This window comes from Mercenaria mercenaria, chromosome 11, assembly GCF_021730395.1.
Source record: "Mercenaria mercenaria strain notata chromosome 11, MADL_Memer_1, whole genome shotgun sequence".
Classification (NCBI taxonomy): Eukaryota; Metazoa; Mollusca; class Bivalvia; order Venerida; family Veneridae; genus Mercenaria; species Mercenaria mercenaria.
Genome location: NC_069371.1, coordinates 63,608,659 through 63,621,411, shown reverse-complemented (window position 1 = coordinate 63,621,411; position 12,753 = coordinate 63,608,659). Strand labels below are relative to the sequence as shown.

The 12,753-nt window shown below is 34.3% G+C and overlaps 1 long non-coding RNA gene across 1 annotated transcript; it reads right to left on the bottom strand.

Moving 5' to 3' along the window:
- Window positions 1-10,663: 10,663 nt before the first annotated feature.
- On the bottom strand, window positions 10,664-12,056 carry LOC123527101 (uncharacterized). The gene is made up of 2 exons (XR_008366097.1): window positions 11,496-12,056; window positions 10,664-10,968 (listed from the first exon to the last, which is right to left on the bottom strand). It is a non-coding gene; the product is annotated as an uncharacterized LOC123527101 (long non-coding RNA).
- Window positions 12,057-12,753: the final 697 nt, after the last annotated feature.

The following is a 12,753-nucleotide window of genomic DNA, read 5'->3' as shown; positions in this document are numbered from 1 at the left end:
TATTTTCATTTACGACACAGGTTAATTTTTCATACCAAATAAACTTTATGACTTCAGTATTTACTGAATTTAATTGTCCCGTAATGACCTTGCAAGGTTAAATTTAGACTAGACTAGGAAAATCACTCGGTAATTTTCCAGTACTACCACGTGTAATACAAGTGCAGTTATGGCTAATTTTAGAATAGTTTACTACCTGTATAAACTGTTAAATTACCGATTAACTTTGAATAGCAACCACATATTTTTTGCAACATTATGCACGCATTTAAAACTTTACAAAGATGCAGTTTTTGATATTTTAATGATATCGGGTGATCAGTCTATGAGTTGTAGCGTATGGTAGGTAAGTGCGGTAAAGCGAGTATGTATGGGGAAAGCGATTATTGTATGTATGGGGTGTATAGGATATCGACCGAGTACAAGGTCTTTTCTACAGAGAAAGGCCGATGTACGAGGTCGATATCCGACTTACATACCGTCATTCCTTCTCAAAATATCCAGCGGTAATGATTCAGACGAAATTGTATCGCATGTACCAGATCTATATAATGAACTTGAAGACAGAAAGGTTTTCCTGACAGAGAATACATGCATGTAAGGAATGTGTGTTATTTTTTGAAAATTACGTTTATTCGTAGAAGTTACGGTGCGATAATCGTTCTCGTATTTTAGTTTATATAGGTGTAGGAAGTTGTAATAGAGATTTTCAACTTACTTCGACGCGGACTGTGGACAGCGGACTGCGTACTTACAGTAGGGGTTTTCTCAAAATATTTAAAGGTTCGCAAGAAAGAAAACATGCCTATGATATATATGTTTCTTTTACCTATATGTGTAGTAACTGTTGCCTTCGCTGTAGAAATTAGTGTATTTTGATATAATTATCTATTAATACAATACATACGTTTGAAAATATATGGATAGTGAACAGACTACATTTAACACACGGAATCGCAATTTTCAGATGTCATATTCTATTACTATATAGAAAATTTTAATTCGTTAAATATTTTAACAAATCGGCTCGATAAATTTCTACATGTTAGATGCCTCTGGATTCAGCTAAATTCTCTTTCGCATTATACTTGCCTTTAGCAGGTTCTTCAAATATCCGTATGCTTTAGCATTTTGTTTTGATATTTTGAGGGGGCCTCCGTGACCGAGTGGTTAAGGTCGCTGACTTAAAATCATCACTTGCCCCTCATCCATGCGCGGATCCAGAGGGGGGGGGGGGGCGGGGGGCCGGGGCGGACCCCCTCTGAGAAAATTGGCTGGATCATCGCATGTCATCAATGTGGGTTCGAATCTCACTCGGGGCGTTGAATTCTTCATGTGAGGAAGCCATCCAGTTGGCTTACAAAAGGTCGGTGGTTCTACCCAGCTCGTGATGAAATAATGCACGGAGGGGCACCTGGGGTCTTCCTCCACCATCAAAGCTGGAAAGTCGCCATATGACCGATAATTGTGTCGGTGCGACGTTAAACCCAACAAATAAAATAAATGATATTTTGAGACATTTTCTGGCGTTAGTTAGTCCGCACGACTCAAACGACACGACATGTGATGTTTCGAACCCACTGTACTACTATATACGAAAATACTTTACATTAATATGTTCATGCATTAAAAAGATACAACTTGAAACATGGATTTGAAGACAACGGCGATTCCTGCCTTTAATTTGTATCCCTCCATACGGATTCCTAGTCTTGTTTTTTCCTAGCAACAAAATAAGAAACAAACGCAGTACACAATTTTATTGTGAAAAAAAATAAACATTTTGAAGTCCGTTTAATTTTTGCATAGTATAAGTACTGTGTTCTCGTAGACTTTTGTACGAAAAAGGTCATTGTTTTTCATTAATTTTGATAATTGTATCTAAGTTTTCATAAAATAGAAGTTTTAATGAAATATCTTGAATAATTTAGTTCAACGCTGTCTAAACATACAGTAAGTTCTCTCATCCCCGTCGAAACGATATCCGATAAATTACCATAATTTAGCAAAAACATCCTGAATTATTTATGTATCAGCATGAAAAAGGAAATAACCACTTCGTATTTTATAATCTGATATCAGAATTGTATGTTAAAATTTAGGTTTTTAATTCATGACTATTTTCAAGTGACTATTCAGTCTGAACTGGAATTTAGTCTTTATGTACCATTTAAACTAGCTGTCAAAATCTTAATCTAAAACCCAGCTGAGACAGAAAATTGCTTTGTGAACACTGGGCCCGGGAAGCGTCCAAGGTCAAAATGCCAGTCATATTCCAAAAATGTTTTATGCCTAGTACATGCATAGAATTGTCAACGAAATTATATTTTTGGCTTAGCTAACTCAAATGACACCATTTGAGTAATTCTCTATGGTCATTTGATACAACCAGCTTAGTAGTGGAGACCAGCCTTTTATCATTATTTACCAAAAGCATTTTTTCTAACACGTGCATATATGGTATGCGTAGATACCCTGCTTCAGAAATAATAAATAATAAAAAATCATAATGTAGCCATCATGTATATAATGATAAGGTGACCGGGAAAACTGAATGAATACAGTACCGTATAAAAGGTTTAAAATGGTTATAATGTATAATACCACGCGCATATTCAAAATTGTGCGTCGTACAATAGCATTACAGCGACTAAAGTGCAATAGTACGAAGCATCATGTTTCCAAAATCACTATATACATTAGTTGATACCAAATATGCAACTAAGTATTAACTTGTAACACATGTTGTTTTGATTCCCTAGGAATAGGCGTCGCCTGATCTAAAATAGTTGAACCTTTTACGGCGCAGGGGAAGAGTGTCTGTCTCCTCACCAGGTGATTATTGGTTCAGATCCTGGATTATATGGTATGTTGATCGTTGAATCAACAGCTGTTTTCACTGCTAGTAAATACTGGCTAGAACCTCAAATAAAAAAGAACACAAGTTTGCGATGTCTTGTTTATAAAAACGGTAGTCGAAAGATTTGACTGAATAGATACATTAACCAGAAAAGGGTATAAAATGTAAAAGGATATTTTTTTAAAAAATCGCGCACGCTGTTTAGAATACTTGTAAGACAACGTAATATTATATCGATAATTCATATATACAATAAAACGGAAATTAATAAATCTTATAACTGTCTTTTCTCAGATATTTTAAATCGAAACAGTATTATGGCATTAGAACCGGATGCTAAATATGCCAATGTTCAGTTATGCATAACAAACTTATATACAGTTTGAGAAAACCCCTAAAGTAAGTCCGCAGCTCGTGGTCCGCAGTACGCTTCCAAGTAAGCTGAAAATCTCTAATAGGGAACATGTAAGGCCGTAAGGCCGGTAAGGTATATTACAACATCAAATATAACCTGAAAGATTTATGCAGGATAATAATCGTCTGCCTACCAAAACAGTACTTAGATATAAGTATAGACAACATGAAACCTCGGAAAAGTAAAAATTACTTTATTTTTGTACAGAAAATTATGCACATTTTGGCCACAAGATTCCAAAAGACATTGTCAAAACTGTTTTAGAAAGCCCTTTACTAAAAGCGTCCATGGCCATACACGGAAGTGGTTTAGGATACTAGTTAAATAAATCTTTATATACATGTTCACCACGGTAGGGAAATAGGACCTGTCAAGTTTCAGTCAGACTGCCAAAGTTGTGGCCAGAGTTGTGGCCCTTAGTAGGTTCTAGACTAAGTGTTAACTATATAGGGTACTATAAATATGGCAATTTCTGCTTCATAACATGTGACAAATGTTTAGTAACTTCAGACTTACTGTCCACATATTTGTACATAACAAACTAACCAATTGGTAGAATTCCATTAAACGTCTTTCATTTTTTTTCCCATAATTATTTATCATCAACATGTGAAGTTGTGTACACACACCCGGTCATCCCATAGCTCTGGTCACACCTCTTCCCCTTTCCCCAATCCTACATGTTTTATTTTATTTTATTTTCTTTTTTTGAACCTTACACGTTCCATGAATATTTATCAACATGCAAGTTGTACCCTCTCTCCATCTTGCTCCTCCAACTAGTCACCCCACCATCCCGATCATGCAACCCCACCCCATCCACTTAAAAAATAAAACAAATCTAAACCTTCCGTGAATATTTATTATATGAAGTTGTTCTAAAATCTTAGCCTATTAAAATTCAAAATTATTTCGTTAGTTAGGATCAACTTAGCATAGAATTGTTATATACACTTAAAACATTCGTTTTCTGTTTAACTGATCCTGACTAAAGAAACTCATTCAAGCATTCCGAAGGGCCATAAGCCGGAAGTCCTTGCCATATCGTATGGTGTCTTATGGTGTCTGATAACGCTACCACTTTTTTTATCAGCAACTATCCATCTACAGCAACTCTCCTTGATGATCCAAGATGAAATTTTAAGCAGAGGAACGATATGGAAATTCACCCCCAAAAGAGCGTCGAGGTTTGGAGGCTTCTGGGAACGGTTGATAGGCCTCACGAAATCTGCGTTAAAGAAATGCTGCAGACGAACGTTACTGAAATCGAGGCACTTTACGATAGACTCCTCCCAAACGTAGATTCAGAGTTCGAGTTGCCGGAAGTTATTACACCAGAGCATCTATTATACCCTATCTTGACATTACTAGCAGCAACCTAGAGATACCAGTATCACCCAAAGAGACATTCGAAAACGTGCAAAGGTGCAGCAGACGATTATTGACCACTTCCAGGATCGTTGGAGGAATTAATATCTTACAGCATTACGAGAACATCACACTACCAGCGGAAGTAACAAACAGGACATTTCAGTCGGCAGTTTGGTTCAGGTCCACGACGAAACACCATGTAGTATCTGGAGAGTAACTGTTGTCGAGGAAGTTGTCAAGGGCAAAGATGGACTCATTAGATCAGCGAAAAATCGTGTTGGAAACAAACTGTCTAACAGACCTATCACAAAACTGTATCCGTTAGAAGTTAATTAAAATGACACTTTAAGGTTTCGTGTTGTGAGAGAAAATGAACACTTAATAATATTCAGTGAGACTTTTTTTAAATATAAGTAACATATTTCATAAGAAAAATGTATTTCTATGGCGCATAGATAACATTCATTTGCATTAACTTAACATGTATATTTTCCTAATAAGAAATGTGTTTATAGATCGTAGCATTCCGCGGCCCCCAGGATGTTGAGAAGAAGTAACGTAACGTGACGTGCCATTTGTTACGTGACGTTGAGGAGCACCGTATTGTTTTTGTTTATTATCTGAACGACAGTAAAAGGTTGAACTTGGGTTTCGCTCTTGTTGTATAATTCGTCCAACACAACGCAATAACAGTCACACCTTCAATGAATATTTATCAATATATGGAGTTGTTCTAAAAGCTAAGCCTATTACAATTCAAAATAGTTTAATTAGTTAGGATGATCTTAGCATACAATTATTATATACACTTAAAAGAAACATTTTCTGTTAAATTGAGCCTGACTGAAGGAATTGTTTGCTTTTTAGTAACATCCTTGCCATTCCACACCACAAACACAATTTTGGGGGGATGGCAATTTCCTTGTTAAAGTCTGTTTTGCCTAATTTTTATTCATTTGAAAATAATTTTTTGAGTGGAATATGCTGGACAATGGTGACTTTTATAACATTCTGTCTGTCTCAGTGAAAGAGCGATTATTCTTTTTTAGACTTATTATTTTTATTTCACATGCAACTTTTTCCTCTCATCTTTTACGGATTTATGTGGAAACTAGGGCTTTTCTTCTAATCGTAATCACGCATACATATAAGGTGCATTTAATAACAAGAAATGTTAATAAACTTATTCACGCTTTCTTGAAAATCAGTTTATATGCCACGAACTATTTAATCAGGTGATCGAGAGCAATAATGATAACACCACCATAAAAAGCATGTTATTGAAACATATATATGTGTTTGATAGATGCTATTTCATCACTTTTTCACGTGCTCAGGTCTGGGTCGGAACAGCTATACCTCTGCACGAGAATTCTTTTGTTCAACAAGGTCTTCCAGAAAAATACAGACCTATGTCTAACAAAGACAGAGGTATGTTAAAAGGGTTAGAGTCCACAGTTTAAATTTAAATTTAAAAAAATGGAAAACTTTGTTCAAATCTACAGAAAATATTACAATGTAGATTCCAGTTATAATAACATTTTTACTTAATACCCAAAAATTTACAGAACATAACTTTGCAATGTTTTGTTTCTATAAAGTTATCTTCGGGATTTTGAAAAATCTTTTCATATTGTTTACATTGGGCGCGTTCGGCATACATACTCGAGCTAACCCGAGTCACCAGCGGTATTACTCGAGTATACCTCGTGTAACCCGGGCGATAGTAGTTGTACCACCCGAATTCTACCCACCTCCTGAAGCTGGGAAAGGCGGGTGATCGTATCCGAATGCATTAACACTTTAAACATGGCGTCGTTAGTAGAGTGATAACAATTTGGGTGCAATTACTATCAAGGCTTTATCTCAATAATCACAGATGATACTGAACTGAAACTTCAAACAAATCTTTCCACTTATGAGACCTACCAAAATAATCAAGTTAGATAACTCTTGATCGAATCTAATGTAAATAATGGGTCTCATTTATAGACATATTGCTTTGAAAGCTATTCTTACTTTTTAAGATCATTAACTTACCGCAGATGATCAAGTCCCATTACTCTAATATGAATTTTGACAAACTATGCCCCTTTAGGACTTAGAAAATGCAGTTTTATGATTTACATGCAAATTAGTGTATTCAAACTAATGCAGATGTTTGGTTAAAACTTCCCACATTTCTTCGGGTCTGTAAAATAAGGTCATATCAACATATCATAAGTCTCATAACTCTTATTTGAGTCAGACCCTTTTTGGGGTTAAAGTTTTGCATGTAAGTTTTTTTTTCTTAAAGTAATGCAGATACTGGGTTGAAACTTTACACATGTCGTCCATATTGTAAAGGACATGGCATCAACTTCCATAACTCTTACTTGAACTTTGGCCAAGTTATGCCCCATTGTTTAAACTTAGAAAAAGCTGGTTAAAGTTTTGCATGCAAGTTACTATTTCGGAAACTAATGCAGATATTGGACTGAAACTTCCATACAGGTCTCCAGTGATGTAAAGGTCAAAGCATCAATTCCCATAACATTAATTTTAGACAAGTTATGCCCTCTTTCTTGTGCATAGATATTATTGTGTTTGCATGCTATCTCCAAAACTAATGAGGCATTGGGTTGACATTTCTCACATGTGTTCAGGGTTGTAAAGTAAGGTAAAAGCACTCAGTTTCATAACACTTACTTTAATTTTGGCAAATGTTAGTTCTTTTTTGTAGTAAGGAAATGACGGTTAAAATTTTATCATCAAGTTGCCCTTGTCAAAACAAGTACTGTGTTGAAAACTTCTTATATCTATTCGGGGTTTTAAAGCAAGATGAAAGAATGAAGTCAAATAATCCTTGAATCATTATTTCAGTTCTAGAACAGAAAATCTTTCATATTGACAATTGCTTTCGAATAGTAGAGCGTGCTGTCATTGATCTTTTAAAACCTTCTTCTAAATGCAGAGTAACTTTGAAATGCTCTTTTGGCATTCATGTAAATACTGCTGAATAGGACAGAGGTTGAGAAATCTGTTTCTTACAGCAACATCCATGTCAAGCATATTTCGAGGGTTCTGTTCTACATCATCTCGATCTGATTCTTAAAGCTTGTTAGTTTTTTTTTTCTAGGTTCACAAGGGACAATTTTGAAAAAAATGTAGGCTTAAGAAGACAGACTGAGTGATAAGGACAAATAATCCACATAAGAATCCACACATTGATGTTGAAGTTATAAGTAAACGATTCAACCTCCCTACTTGCCGACAAACCTTCTCTCCACAGACACATATGGTACTATTGTCTAGTTATCTCAGCAGTTGATGCACTGTACTACCGGTCCAAAGGTAACGGGTTTGATCCGGTTAGCGAAGAATTTTCCTTCCATGGCCATTTGCAATCTACCTGAACATTTGTTACCATTAGTGACTGTCAGTCATATATGGCAATAAGATTGTTGGAAATAGTGTTGAACCCAATTGAACGACATCAAGAACTGGTTCTTGGTCTTTTAAAAGTCATACTAGCTTTTAGCATATTTCATGGCTGTACTACGTACAAAGTTTGAAAAAAAAGCATACTGTTTGATATGTGCTACTTGTAAGCATGTTAAATTCAATTATATAAATGGCATTTTAAACAAAGACATTTTCATTCAAAATGAAAGAAATTCATTAGCATGGGGGAATAGAGACAGCAGAGTTGAGCTTATTCATTTTCGTAACATATTTCTTCAGTGGACATGGCTAAGTGATATCAACGTCCCTGGCTAGAGGTTGTGGATTCGATCACCTGTCAAAATATACAAAAGTAGTTGAAAGTGGTAAATGTAACAGCAACTGTCCCTGGCATTCAGCTCAAATGTGAAAAATGGTTTCTCTCACACCTGCGTTACAATGGTTACCGTCCAGAGAGATTATTATGCCCAGTGTCCTATAAATGGGTCTTGAAAAAACAGTGCAGATTGAACACCGCAAAACAGATCATGTGATCAGGATCCCCACTGTTTTCTTAAATGAATTTCAGTCACAACAATGAAAAAAAGAAATAATTATACCAAACACCCTTTTAATGTGAAATGGTTCGGGGTAATGAGTCATGTGTAGACATAAGAGGATTAATTTAAGTTGTAGCTCTTATTTCAGAAATAATTTAAAGTATAACTTGATCCCAGAATCTGAAAAGTCGATTGATAATAATCCAGTCTGATTTTTCACTCAGACAGAAGTCGTACCAGTTCATCTGTAACAACGATACCAGACTGTCTGTCCTCATAATGGTAATCGAACATATCTATATTAGGTTCTTCACAAAAATCATTTATTTCATTGTCATTGAAAATGCAAACATTATGTAAGATGCACGCAGCGGCAATGTAATCAACTAACAGCACTGTATCGCATACATAAAACATAAGTCTACTAATTAACACAATTTCTGATACGAAGGATACTGTCTGGTCTGATCAACTGTTTACTTTGGAAAATGAAGTCATTTTGTGTCAAAAGTAGCAACCATTCTTTAATATTGTTAAGATCAGAGGCTTTTGAACTGCTAGCATATAAGTAACGGTCTCTATCATTTTTAGTTATTTGATAAAGCGCTCGGACTACAATTGTTACTCGTGTCACTCAGGTGAACTCGGGTGATCTAGTCAGAGTTACACGGGTTTGTATGCCGAATGCGCCCATTACCTGCAAACGAGGTGATTAAATATTAGAAAATTTTTACTTTTTACCTAATTGAATAAAACAACTTATATCATACACATTTAAGAAAATCTACAATAGGCTAAATATATTGATTTTTTATTAGTGATAGGACCAAGAACTGGTTTAAAAGTTTGATGTTTTGATATGCTTTACAAAATGTCTTATTCACAGGATTTTTGCAGTTTGTTGCCTTGTTAAGAAATGTATTCTCGTATGAAAGTTTATTACTAGACCAATGTATTATTATGACTTTTGTTTGCTTGTTTCCCGATGCGAAAAGTTGGGCGTAAATTTTAATACGAAATATCCTGACAATATTATGGCATTTGGCATAATTGTTCAGACAGATTAATATATCAAATGTGGAAAACTTGGTAGTAAATGTTTGGTTCTTACTGTTTTCTGAAAAACGGAGAAAAATCTATAGGCGCTAGTTATTTTTAAATGTACTGAGAGAAGGCTTTATCTTTTAACATGACGATTAAGCGTTGAAAATGTTATTTTTTGTCTTTTATCCTTGAGAAATCCGATAGCCATAAGTGTGCGTCGTTTCATTGGCATTCAGAGTATACACGATCCATTTGTATTTGACAGTTTCCAAACTGTCAAAATGCTTGATTTATCAAGAACTTATCGGAAAATTCAAAAGAACAAGCAGATGTTTCATATATTTGATAAGCATTAATAAAATTCAAGAAATATCTTGATCCGGAAACATTCATTCATGAAACATAATTTACTTATGTCTATATATTAGAACTGCTCTATCCGAAATCGGATAATGCGCATACTTCCGTTCTGTTTTACTATCCGCAACAAATGCACACTACGAATTTTGGTAGTTAAAATGATATTATTTTTGTACATAACCATCAAATGGCAAAAATAAATACTGTGTGTTTGAGTGGCTATCCGAATTCAGATAAGCCCAAAACATTTAACTATCTAAAATCGTACTGAAGAAAAACTTGAGTTTTGTCGTTACTATCCAAATTCAGATAAGCTCCAACTGTTACAATGTCCTATCTGAAATCGAATGAAGCAAAACTAAGTGTTGGCGTTGCATTCCGAATTTAGATAAGCCCTAACAATTAGCTATAAAAAGAATGAGCGTTGACTAAAATTGGATGTATTACAATGAGACAATGTTTACTATCTGAGTTTGGAAAAAACTTTGTAATGTTGTTACTATCCGAATTCTGATAAGCTCATTCAGTAAAGGAAAATCTGGAAGTTGTCATTGGCGAAATTCCGATAAGCCATGGTATTGGGAAGAGCAGGCAAAATAAATGGTGTTACACATGATGAAACAAAACATGTTATGAATGATCGCTTTATGAAAATGTTTGCATGTCTATGTGAAATACAGTTTAATATATATTTATTTCATATGAGCTTTGATCTTACTCAACAATATACGGTTGTAATATTATTAAGTATCTACATGTTTCTGTCCTTTAACTGGCAAATGGTAAAACAATTAAGCATAACGTTATTTCTTTTAGAGAAAATATTTCATGATTCCACATAGTCAGTGTATTAGATATTCACATTCTTCTTTTGCCAGTCTACCAGATCTTTTCCCATCCTGTCAGGTAGCAATATATGAAGGTTCAATATCAACCTGAAAGTTAAAAGTTATACAACTATATGACACGTATTTAATAATTCTATTACATAAAATGTAATGAATATGCTACAAACAAAGCTTATATTATATGTGATGGAAAAATACTAAGAAAATATGGTTCATGGATCTAATCAACATTATTCATATTCAATAATAGAAATAAAAAATACTGATAATTTGCTGACAATAACCAGATTTTGTCTTTTCATACACTCTTTAATTTGTACATACTTAAAGCAGAACAAATGATTCATTATGTTATTGTGTTATGTGAGGAATAAGCCACGCTCATAACATGTAACTGCACTATATGCGCGGTAATGTTTTTATTTTTTTTAATTGCTACTGTTCTTTATTTCTATAAATCAATATGCAAACTATCAATGGTAACACAATCTGTAAGAACTATTAATGAGTTTTATATGCAAACTTATATAAGAATTGCAAGAACTATTTACATTCAAACAAGCATATGCAATATTCTTTGTAAATCCATATTTTAGAAGATAATAACTGAATACCTTTTTTATTGGCTTCTTCCAGTAAATCCAAAACGTAATATCACATAAAACATCATTTATTGAGTTAAATCACTGGTTAATTCCGTCACATGTGTTTTGCAAACTGTTAGAAAACTGTACATGTACTAGATTTAGACATTTTCCTTGGCGAATCCTGTGCCATTTCCTAGATAATAACATCGGTAAGTGCGTAGTAGGCGGTTACTACAGAATGATTGACTGACCTGTTATTATGTAACATGTAGATAACCTCAGCCACTCATCATACATTTTGATGCTGATGTTATCTGTGAGAAGATTCTTTTGAGTTTTAAGGGGTCAGTAGTTCTGGTTATAAATACAAACATGTGGTACTGATATTGCTGATAAAGAGAATTGTACGACCATTTGTAAATTTGATTTACCTATGGAGGAATTAATGATTCTCAATAATTATGTTCTTATTACTAAATCCCAAACTCTAAACACTAGCTTGATAATAAATATAAACATATCTTTAGCAAAATTTAATAATAATATATCTTATAATGTAAAAAAAATACCTACAGAAAAAGACGTGTTTGCAAGTTATCAGAATTTTATATCTTATTTCAGTATATTGATGAACAACTCCACAATAGAGTTTCAAGAGCTTGTATCTGATCGATTTCACAAGGTCACTTAATCATTATATATCAAATTATTAACATTCATATATTTTAGACTTTGAATAAAACGCTGAAATGATTTTCTTCTTATGCTAGTGATATTGTCTACATAATGCAGGTTCACTAACTAACCTGGTGCAAGATACATGATTGTGCTATATAGAAAATTTGATTATAACCATTGGTAATCAGTGCAGCCTCTTGACCATATATCTATATACAATAGCTTATCTGTACTATTATCTCTGATACAGATATAAGCATTACAGTTCTAAAACTAAAGCTATCATTGAAGGTGAAGATACCCAAGCACGCACTGATACAGTACTTGTAATTTGACGCAAACAAGATCGGATAATTATATGGACTGTATGTATATAGTATAGTAACAAAACACGAAGTCCCATGTCTCTGCATATTTTTTTCTGAAAAAAAGCCTTTTATGCACCAGGCACAACTAAGGCTAGATACTTGTCACTTGTTTGAGGTTTCATTAAATTACGTGATGAGGAGAGTTAGTGCGCACAATATTGTGTCGACGGACAGAAAGACATCCAGACAACATGAAACCAGTATATACCCTTACAAATTCGTTGTTTAAGCGAGCAGGG